The sequence below is a fragment of the Drosophila mauritiana genome, unplaced genomic scaffold (genome assembly GCF_004382145.1).
Source record: "Drosophila mauritiana strain mau12 unplaced genomic scaffold, ASM438214v1 Y_03, whole genome shotgun sequence".
Lineage (NCBI taxonomy): Eukaryota > Metazoa > Arthropoda > Insecta > Diptera > Drosophilidae > Drosophila > Drosophila mauritiana.
Window position 1 is genome coordinate 84,303 of NW_022881542.1, and position 12,282 is coordinate 96,584.

Consider the following 12,282-nt stretch of genomic DNA (forward strand, 5'->3'; position numbering starts at 1 on the left):
TGAAATACCAATGATTTCCCAAAATGATGAAATTACTATTCTTGTGGAATATTCTATGATGAAAATACTATTCTTGTGGAATATTCTATGATGAAAATACTATTCTTGTGAAATATTCTAAATATTCTAAAAAAAGATGACATTACATTGAGAAATAAATATTTCATTAAAATAATAATTATTTTTTAATTTCAAAAAAAAATTTTATTAATCTATATATATAAAAATGAAACCCGTTTCGCGTTGTCACGGCATCACGTGTGAACGGCTGAACCGATTTCGATAATTCTTTTTTTTAAATGTTTGTGGAAGTCCAAGGATGGTTCTTACGGAAAAAAATATTAAGAAAATCTCTCAGAAATATTAAAAAGGATTCATTTAATTTTGCACATTTTAAAAAACGCGCGTTCAGTGTTGGCTAATGAATTTTCACCACCACATTTATGGGTGATTTTGCGACCAGCCGCGTACGGTCACACCATTGGCAAAGCACAAACAAAATACGTACATTTCTGCTAGAAGAATTACAAATCAGTTGATTCCGTTACTAATGAAGATGAAGTTGTAAATTATCCAACAGAATTTTTAAATTCGCTGGAATTGCCCGGGTTACCACCTCATAATCTGCAATTAAAAATCGGATCAGTAATTATTATGTTACGGAACATAAACCAGCCACGTCTGTGTAATGGCACCCGGCTTGCGGTGAAGAAATTATTGAACAACGTCATCGAAGCCACAATTTTGAATCCCTATGATACCAAACGATATGTCATCCAGCTTTAAGCGTTTACAGTTTCCAGTGCGGCTTGCATTTGCAATGTCAATAAATAACTCACAAGGGCAGTCGCTAAGTGTATGTGGCATCAATCTAAAAAATCCATGTTTTTCACATGGCCAATTATATGTCGCCTGTTCCCGTGTCGGAAAACCATCAGCACTATTTATTTACGCTCCAGAACATAAAACTAAAAATATAGTGTACCAAAAAGCATTAGATTAAAGAAACAGCAGCATTAGAATAGAGAGAAACAGTGAAGGGTATAGAGGCTATTAGTTGTTTTCTAGAGCGCGCGTGGTGTTAAGCTCAGTATTTACTTCAAAATGCCAAGTTGTTCAATAGCGATTTGTAAAAATTTAAGTGGAATTATTGAATCCTTTGGAATAAACACTATTATGAAAATATATATTTTGTTTTGTATTTAATAAAATTGGGTCCTTTTCAGATATGGCGAGACCAGGGAAATAGGGATTAATTTATATATGGAGGATATTATAGATTCCAGTTTAAATTGAATAGGTACTCATACCTAAGATAGGTCAACTATACAAAATAAAGTAGTGCATCAAAGCTAAGCTAATGCGGTACGAAGTTCGCCGGGTCAGCTAGTAAATAATAAAAATAATAATATTTCATAATAATAAATTATAAAAAATAATAATACGAAATAGAAAATAAAAATTAATAAAATAAATAATAATATTAAAACTGTTTCTTACAAAAGTCATATCTGGAGGCGCGAAGTGCGGACACAAGCACTCAACAATCACTGCCTTATTAATTTTTCTCACTTCGCAATTCTAATATAATGTCATTTTCGAAATTTAATTTGTGATGTACAAAGCTTTATTTAAATAATAATAACGTTAAGGCAATGCAAAATAATAATTTTTCGCATGGTGCCAATTGATAAAAAATAATATAGATTTAAAGTCAACGAACTTCTAAGGTGAAGGGCATATTTTGTCAAATTTACAATGCATGAGCATACGTGTGCACACATACAGTTGTCTGCTATCACTGTATGCGTAGAAAAGAGCTGTTTGCTGTAGCGCTCTCCGCTCTTTCTCACTCGAACAAAAACTCGAAAGAGCCTGGAGCCACCTCTAGAGCCACTGCCAAAAAATCGCGTGCCAAAAAATTGTATGGCGTTACGCATCTTGTTAATCTAGTGTCTTTGATTTAACCCAAGAGAAAAATACGTTATGGTAAACAATAAACAGTTTTTATCTTGCATTGACGTTTATTCCAAATTCTCCTCTTTAATAGAAATTAATAGTAGAGATTGGCTCGAAGCTAAGCGAGCTATACTTTTAGTGTTTACCAATATGGGTAAACCAGTACAAATCAAGGCAGATAAAGATTTAAGCTTTAAAGTGCGCAGCTTTACAATCAGAAGGCGTAAAAATTGCATAACTAATAGTAAGAATGGAATTTCTGAAGTTGAGAGGTTCTATAAAACAATAAATGAGAAACTAAGGATAGTTCATACAAAAATAATAGAAAATAAGTTAACCAAAATCGAAACCATACTTTATACATACAATCATAAAACTAAGCATTCACAACTGGAAGAACTCCAGCCGATATCTTAATGTACGCAGGAACACCTGCTTACGATACCCAGGAAAATAAAGTAGATAACATACTTAAGTTAAATGAATCACGAAACGAATTCGAAGTATATACTACCATTAGTAAAAACCAGGACAACAAACCCATTTACTACAACACTATGATGAAAAGTACAGAGGAAGAAAAATTACTCATTATAAATCGAAATATAAAAAGAAAAAGCAAATTAATAAAACTAAACATGATAATAATTCCAGCACAACCACAAACAAATCAAGATCCAACATAACTACACATTCTGGACGATCCCTTACTATTTGATTAAATGTATAACAACTTAGTAAAACAATCAGAAGAACATTAAACTCTACCCCAAGTTCAATATTTAGTAGAAAAATTAAAAAGAGTAATGAATGGCATAAGAGTAACAAAGCGCGGCAAACGCGGCTTAGCTAATTTTATGGGCACAATGTTAAAATACCTTTTTGGAACATTAGATCAAGCAGATAAAGAAGAGTTCGAATTAAAAATTTACAATTTATCCGAATATAGCGTCCAAGCTAAACAAGTAAATTGGAAGCTCTTTCTTATATATTTTTGCAGTGCGAGACTCTCAGTCAAGCGTGGAACACATTCATGCAGGCGTTCCACAGGGAAGTGTGCTTGGACCCTTCCTGTATACCCTATACGCTGCTGACATGCCAACACCCGTCAACAACAGCGATGAAGCGTCCCCTGCTCAGCTGATTCTGGCCACCTACGCTGATGACACCGCCATGATTGCGTCGCAATTATCCTTGCAATTCGCTTCCAATGCAGTTCAGGAATGGAAATGGATGTGTGCAGTCAAGTTATTGAAAGGGACTTAAACGTTGTGCCATTGGGAGACCAAATAAACTTCCGACAGACTTAGCGCCAACCCGAACACGTTGGCGAATGATCTTGTCGACACTATTCCCTCCGACGTCTAAAGAGAATATATCCCCATGAACTCCTTACACGTAAGATAGCATAATCTCTCCACGGTACATTTGTATACACTATAATTAAGGAACAGAATCCATAATATCTTCTAAGCTACATACTAGGTTAAGTTCAGAAGGAACTGAACGATTCCTACTGAATAATGAACAATAATAAATGATTTAAACTCAAAAAAAAAGAAATCCATAATAAAACAAATAACACATTTCAAATAATAACAATTACTATTATAATAATCTTAGTTTTCATAATAATATTTTATTATATTTATAAATATAAGAACATACCTAAGAAAACTTTAATCAAGTACAAAAAACCAGCACCCACTCTTATCGAACCACCAAACACTGTAAACAATGATGTAACAGAATTTCAAAATAATACGAACCCTATTTTGTATCCTAAGTTATCCGCCTAAAGACGGGCTAATTTTTTAAGGATGGGGGTAGTATATGCGCCATAATATAACACTTGACTACAGACACACAACACATACATTACTACATAGCAACAGCCATACACCAAATCATTAGGATAGCATTAGGATATAAGTCATAAATTCAAGTATCCCAAAATAACCCCAATTTTGGTGAAAATAATAAATACAGCTTGCCCTAATGTAAATATTACCATCCGCTTCCAAATCCGTTATTCCCACCAAAGGGTCAAAACCGCTTACGCAGCTCAAGTTCTCTGCTGATCAGTATCCATGCGCGATCCACTCAAGAGAGCGCCCAATTCATAGAAATACATAAGAGAGCCTCTTTACGCTCAATACATAAAGAAGTAAATAAGTCTCAGCCAAGGGTTTGCTAAGCCTTCGCTTCGCAACTTACAATAAGATTTAATTCTTTCTTCGAATTAGGCGTGAATTGTCTCCGATTCTACTTTTGTAATTTTTTTTGAATAAAGATTATATTTTTTTCTTAATAAATTACCGTGGATTCGTTATTATATATAATACTAAATAAAACAAATTCATTAGTAAGTATTACTTAGTAATTCATGCTGGCCCTGTCTTACAGTCCGACTTGACCATTCAAATTCTGAAGTGGCGCTATTTCCGATACGTGTTCAGCGCCGATATCGAAAAAATGTATCGGCAGATCTGGGTAGATCCGAAACACACTCCATTCCAGCGAATACTTTTCCGTAAAAATAGAGGGGAAATCAGAGATTTCAAATTGAAAACAGTAACCTTTGGAGTCAATTGCGCGCCTTTCCTGGCCATCCGAGTACTGCAGCAGCTAGCAGCTGACGTAGAACTCAGCCATCCAAAAGCTAGCAATGTCATTCGAAATTTCATGTATGTGGATGACGTTCTAGCCGGAGCGGACTCCACTGAAGAAGCTCAGCTCATGGTTCAAGAGCTCCGAGACGCTCTGAATTCCGCCGTATTTCCATTGAGGAAATGGACCTCTAACCAAAAGGAAGTATTAGCGGCCATTCAGAGCAACCATCTTTTAAATACTGATTTTCTCGAGATCGATGCAGAAAGTACTGCCAAAACCCTCGGTATTCGCTGGAAAGCAACCTCCGACGAATTCTTCTTCGCCCCGCCAGAGTTGGCTATCGAAACGTCCTTTACAAAACGCCAAGTCCTGTCCCAAATAGCCGAATTGTTCGACCCTGCAGGCTGGTTAGCGCCGTTTATCGTTCGAGCTAAAATGTTCATGCAGGAGCTTGGGTGGGACGAAAACATTCCAAATGAGCTTTTTCAGCGATGGCTTAATTTTCTCCAAAGTTATTTGGTATTAGAACAGATACGCATTCCACGCTGGCTATCGTTTCGTCCAGATTTCAAGGTCGAGCATCATAGCTTTTGCGATGCATCGCAAAAGGCTTATGGGGCGGCAATATATGTCCGCGTAGAAGTGGGCAGCACCATTATGGTGCAACTCCTAACCGCGAAAACCCGGGTAGCACCAGTCAAAACGGTTTCGCTCCCAAGACTGGAGCTGTGCGGAGCGTTATTGCTTTCCGAAATGGCTGCAGCCATCGTTCCGCAGATGCCTACGATTAACTCCGAACTTTACTGTTAGACGGACTCCACGATAGTGCTTGCATAGTTAAGCAAGCCAGCGTGCCAGTGGACCACATTTGTAGCCAATAGGGTGACGAAGATCGCCCAGGCCACAAAAACAGAGAATTGGTCTCATGTTCAATCTGAGCATAATCCAGCAGACCTGGCAAGTAGAGGAGCTCCCTCCAAGATCTAGCCGATAGCCAGTTATGGTGGCACGGACCGACTTGGTGGCAAAATCCACGCAACCAATGGCCAACTCAGGTCGACAACGATCCGGTGACCGACCTGGAGAAGCGTGCTCTAAAAGTCCATCTCGCAAAAGCTCCTTCTGAAGAGTTGTTGGCACGTTTCTCCAAGTTAGAGATAGCTCTACGAGTCCTTGCTTATGTTCATCGCTTCATTCAGCGGTGCAGGAAGCAGACATCTTCATCTGATGTGCATTTGCTGGCCTCTGAAATCGCCGCCGCCGAGCGGTTCCTAATTTCGAACACTCAGCGCAGAGAATTCCCTGTGGAATATCACTGCCTAAGCGAAAAGCGTCCAGTGCCAAATTCAAGTGCCATCCTAAGCATGAACCCGTTTCTAGATCCGCAAGGACTGATCAGGGCATGCGGCCGTGTGGCGGCTTCCGAAAGCCTTCAATACAATGAACGCCATCCAGTGATTCTTCCGTATAACTGCCTGCTTTCTCGCCTCCTTGCAAATTTCACTCATCGCATAACTCTCCATGGTGGTAACCAGTTAATGGTGCGCCTCATCCGGTCGAAATACTGGATTCCGAGAATTAAGAACCTGATGAAAGCAGTAGTAAATTCGTGCAAAGTATGTGTGATCCACAAAAAGCGGTTGCAAAGCCAACTGATGGGTGTCCTGCCCAAAGAAAGAGCATCGTTCTCCCGACCATTCACGTATACTGGCGTGGATTACGCCGGTCCGTTCGATATAAGGAACTATACGGGAAGAGCATGTCTCATTACAAAGGGGTATGTGTTAGTGTTTGTTTGTTTCTCCACCAAGGCCATCCACTTGGAGATTACATCTGACTTAACGACCGAAAAGTTTCTTGCCGCTTTCTCTCGTTTTGTATCCAGAAGAGGGTGTCCACGTCAAGTCCAGTCAGACAATGGCAAAACCTTTGTTGGCGCTGCCACCCTGCTTTCTCGCGATTTCCTTCAAGCCGTAAAAGAGTCGGTGACGAATGCCTATATTCATCAAGAGATGCAATGGCAATTTATTCCTCCGGGGGCACCCCATATGGAAGGCCTTTGGGAAGCAGGCGTAAAAAGTTTTAAGACGCTATTTTACAAATGCATTGCCACACGAAAATACACGTTCGAAGAGCTCTCCACGCTCTTGGCAAAAATAGAAGCGTGCCTTAACTCCAGGCCGCTCTCTCCTATGTCTGAGGATCCGACAGATTTGCTGGCTCTGACGCCAGGTCATTTCCTTGTCGGGGGACCCCTTATGTCCACGGTGGAACCCGAAGTAAAGGGGGAAACGAAGTCCATTCTTAATCGGTGGCAGCATTTGAAAGCTCTCCATCAGCAGTTCCGTGTGCGATGGAAAGAAGAGTACCTCAAAGAACTCCACAAACGCTCTAAATGGCAGGCCCCGTCCAAAAATCTCCGCATCGATGACATTGTCGTCATCAAGGACGACAACTTACCCTCTAATGAGTGGCGGCTCGGCAGAATTGAGTCTGTTTTCCCAGGAGCAGACGGCAACGTCCGTGTAGTAAATATCCGTACTGCACGTGGAGTTGTTAAACGTCCAGTGGCAAAAGTGGTGCTTTTGCCGACGGAGTCTTCCGAATCTCCACAATACTAAGCGCTCCTTGCGTCCCTAGTTGTAGTTCACTAGCACTAATCATCCATTATTTTTCATTTCGTTTTGATCTCCTTTCAACATTCAACTACGCGCAGCATGGCCCCTCGTCAACAAAACGCACGCAGTGCTCTGCTTGGAGAGCAGACGTACCATAGGTATTCAATCCTACCGATGCCGAGTCTGCCGCGGAAGTGCTCTTCGGAAGTGCGCGAGGTTCCTAAAGCTCAGCGCTGAAAAGCGTTTGCGAGCAGTCCTCATCAACAAATACTGCGCCAATTGCCTCGCTCACGAGCATTCCACGGGAGACTGCCGAAGCGGTGATCGGTGCAAGAAGTGTGACCGATCCCACCACACGCTGCTCCACATGCACGAGCAGGTTAGCATGTTGTCGCGGTCGCGCGCTCGCGTCTCCAACCGGTGCCAACCCGGCAAGCAGCTTCGGCCTCGTCCCAACGTTCCCGCTGGCGAAATCCACCAATTCAGCGTAGGAGTTCACCGCCACATGGGCCGCCAGGCCCATCCCTCTCGTCGCTGCTGCAACGCCACAGCGTGAACATCCTTCCGACAGCGCTGGTTAAGTTGGAGACCGGGACGAAGACCTTCGAGACCGCAGCACTTATCGATCCGTGCACCCCCATGAGCTGCATCGACGCTTCGTTGGCGTCAGCCTTTACGCTTCCGATGACCAATGTTTGCGACGAGAAGGTCTGCGATTTGCTCCAGGATCGACGCGAACACGAAGCTGGAAGTCGTGCTCAAGATCAAGCCCAGTGTGCGGTTCCGCACACCTGTCCGGGCATTGAGCGACACCGTGGTGTCCAAGTACCGCGACATCATGCTGGCTGATGACCAGTTCCATTGGCCTGTTACCGTCTCCATGGTCTTAGGAGCAGATGTTTATTCAAAGGCCATCCAATCCGGATTCCTGACCTTCGACGAGGGAATGCCGGTCGCTCAGAAAACTGTTTTTGGGTGGATCGTGTCCGGTGCCTGCAGCCTGCCATAGGATGGCTTTGTTGCAACCCCAGTGATTGCAAGGGGGGCGGAATGTTCAAGTTACGGGGTTTGGACTGTCACCCGCTCTCCGCTCCCTCTTACGCTCTCCCGCTCTTCACCACAAAGTCTCCAAGGAGTCTCCGCTGCGCTTGGGAGAACCCAACTAATTAGAATAAGCGTCAGTGTAAAAACTAGCCACGAGCAATAAAGATACGCCCGGTCGCGCCCGCGCATTTACAAAAGTCAAGTGTTCGCTTTTCTCCGAGTGTTCTATTTTCAGCATTCTTGGAAAATTCCAGGACCAGCAACCCCCAGCACCCCAACAATATATAATACTAAATAAAACAAATTCAATCGTAAATATTACTTAGTAATTAGTAAACAGTAACAATTAGTAACAATAAGATTTAATTCTTTCGCTCTACGAATAGGGCGATTCTACACTTGTAAATTTTTTTGAATAAAGATTATATTTTTTTTCTTAATAAATTACCGTTATTATATATAATACTAAATAAAACAAATTCATTAGAAAATATTACTTAGTAATTAGTAAATATTAAGATACAGATTTCATCGATGACACAAATTATGCACTTTTGAATGATGATCAGTATGAGAACGTAAATTTAATCGCCACTCCAGGGGTAACCAACACAACATCCAAGATCATAACATCGATGATCCTAATTCATATTGACACAATCGCAATGATCGTAACTTTGAGGGCATTAGGCGCCAGATTGATCCAGAACTCGATCGACGCAACTTAAATGACAACTTCAGTCAGCGAAACAACTCTTCGCGTGGCGATGACACCCTACGCTTTCCCCCAAGGGAGGATGACACATTCCAAGGCTCATATAACCCTAATTTTCCACCGAACTATCAACACACTATTCTCCGTAGATCGGGTTCTGGAAATCGTTGCCGCTACACGAGTTTTAACAGACCCATGTGTACGAAGCGTACCAAATGCTGATGAAGCTGCACCAAGAGTGGCCCATTCTGGGGGTCCCATACAAGATGGAACAAATTTAAATCGTAAAATCAATACAAATTTAAATCCTGGTAAGGTGCCAAATCGCATCAGTGCTGAAATTCAAACACGAAATGTAAATCCTAGTATTCCAAACAAAAATGTCAAGAAGTCGGCGGTTCCACACGACAATCGTGCACCGCAACCAAACAAACCTATGAACACCAATCCTGGTGCATCCAAACCTGGTCAGCCGGTAATAAAACCAAGACCACAGGCAACACTTGTTGCCATGGAGAAACTACTCGCTGGTAAGGGATAATCTTTTGAATTCTTAATAAATTATAAATTTTAAACAGACCAATTACAAGCTAGCTAATAAAGCTTTTGTATTGGTTTTAAAGTGAATAAATGATTTCAAAGCATAATTTGGAATGCAAACCCGTTAAAATTATATATTTTTTTTTAATACCTTAAAATAAGGATCGTCCTCTAGCTTCCAGAATTTTTGATGAACCAGCTTTGAAACTAGTTTTCTTGGTTTTTAAACCCGATTCGAAGTACTTCATATTTCAAGAAGCTACTCATATGTAAATATGCTTTTGTTTTCTTTGCATTCCTAACTTATCGGGTATTCCCACAAAACAATACATGTTCAATTTAGCAGGGCAACAAAAAAACCGGAGACTCCAAAGTTAAGGGGGGGCTACCAAAGCCGAGCCAAAACGCCACAGAGCGGAAACAGATCGCAGCTTCATTATATTCGCCATTAGTCTGCCCTATATCAACAGCAATACCAAGGAGCTGCCACAGCCGGAGGAGATGTCATACGCGGTGCCCTTCTTTAAGCAAACGCCACCGACGATGACCATTTTAATGAAGACGATGCCGAATCACTGGACTCGAACCGATCTGGTGCTCTGTCCATGTGAAAAAGACGCAGTTCCAAGAAGAAGGCGCGAGTTATCGATGACGGCACAAGCATGCATAAATATGTGAATATAGCCACACTGGAAAAAAAGGGAAAGCATAACGAAGCCTATATACCACAACTTAATAATTGCCAGTGCTCCGCCATCTAATTAATGCATGTGTGAATATAAGTGCGGCCGATCATTTCTTTCTGTGTGCCAGGCAAAAAAGGGGAAACTGGCACAGACAGCAGTTCGTAGGGAGGCCCTCCAGGCCTCGGCAGCCGCACTGGATAGTCGACCACTTGAGTTTGTTTATGTGGGCGCACATACTTGCATGCACGCCGCAGCGTCCGGCCGCTACATTGTGGATGGTGTCGCATAACAACATAAGCTGAACTCAGTAAAATCGACAAGACGACCGCCGCGGAGTCGGATGCTTTTGCGCATCGGATCATAAAAGAAAAATATACAAGTAATCAAATCTTATGGCTGAACAATGTACACTGGAAAACACTTAAAAGTAGCATTGTATTGAGACCACTTGGCCCGGCGGCTTTAATAGTTACATTTTCTTTATGTTATAGACACATATAAATAATATTAAATTACAGATCCCAACGTATTCCTTAGGATCGACAACGCACCCCACTAACGATAAGTACAAGCAAACAAGATAGACGTACTCAAGAAAAATATCAAAAAAAAATTTAAGGAAAAGGGAAAGAAAAAGAATACGCTTCATCCCTAAAACTATATATTATCCGTATTATTTTTAAACATATTCATACATCATTATACACATATTTATACAAATTTCTATATATTTTTTTTTGCTAATTCAAATTTTTTTATTATACCCTTATTACCCCAATATTCCTATATAAATTTTACCAGGGTACAACAACCCCTATACCAATACATATAAATACATATATTTCATTCTCTCAAACTTCTAAGTACCCTTGCAAATGTCCAGAAAAAAAATCGTGGATAAGACAAAATCTAGGCTAGGCCTTAGAAGTAGCAGCACTTTACCAGAGATAAGGGAGGAAGAAATCATAGTTATGGATTCCGGAAACGGGTCAGGGGGATCGGGGACGACTAGTCCGGCACCCCACGTAATAAACATGGCCAACGCTAGCACACTACTAAACATCTCAATGAATACATCAATTATAGCAATACCGTTCAACGGTACGCAGATAGTAAACCTACCCAACTACATACTAAGAAATAACGAAGAATTAAATATTGTACAAGACCCATGTATCAAAGTAAACTCCGAATTTGTATGCGAAACCCCCACCACCCCCGGTAACCAGCCCTGCCTCCACAACCTACTCAACAACAAACCAGCGACACGGTGGAAACCGCAAGGAACCAGCAAATCTACAGCCCAATAGAAGGAATACTCATCATCACCAACGCAGTAAGCTACAACATAACAACAAACTGCGCACCGGAAAGAACAGTAAACAGCTCGTTTATCGTAAGATACGACAACTGCTCTATCCTGGCAAATGGAACGAGATATGCCGACACCATCACCACAATCACAGAGAAACTACAGATTAACTTGATCAAAGCCGAGGAGATAAAAACTATACCCGCATGAGAACCACTCTGCCTGCGGAAACTACAGTCATCTACGTCCTGCTTGCCGGCTCTACGGCATTGGCCGCCGCCGCCTGGACGTTAAGGAAGAACAAAACGAAATACTCCACCACGCATGTCCTTCCTACCGCAACTCCGGCCATACCTTCGCTATGGGCCTCGTTCGGTCTTGAGGGGGAGGAGTTATCGGTGACGACACAAGCTTGCCTTCACCTCCCCCGAAACCCCCACGGGCAGCGACCTACTTATGAGACACTCAACCCGGACACACAACGCAGCGAAGTCATCCACACTGGATAAGCGGAGTCAGGATTCCAAGAATCAAACCGAAGCACTGGAAGGGGCATCCGGGCGAAAAGCGCTAACGCAAGGGGTTTCGCAGAACAAAAAGAAATTAAAATTCATTCTGTTACCGAACTTCGAGGGACTTACTTCAATATCGAAAATCCTCCTCGCGATCAACATAAAAAGAAGCAGGAATCCTCAGACCACGGCTTAACTCGTGCACCCAGCTGCGCAAGGAATGGACCAAAATCTATAGAACCAATATCTACACGGACTGGTACCCTTGATGGCGGAATTACAT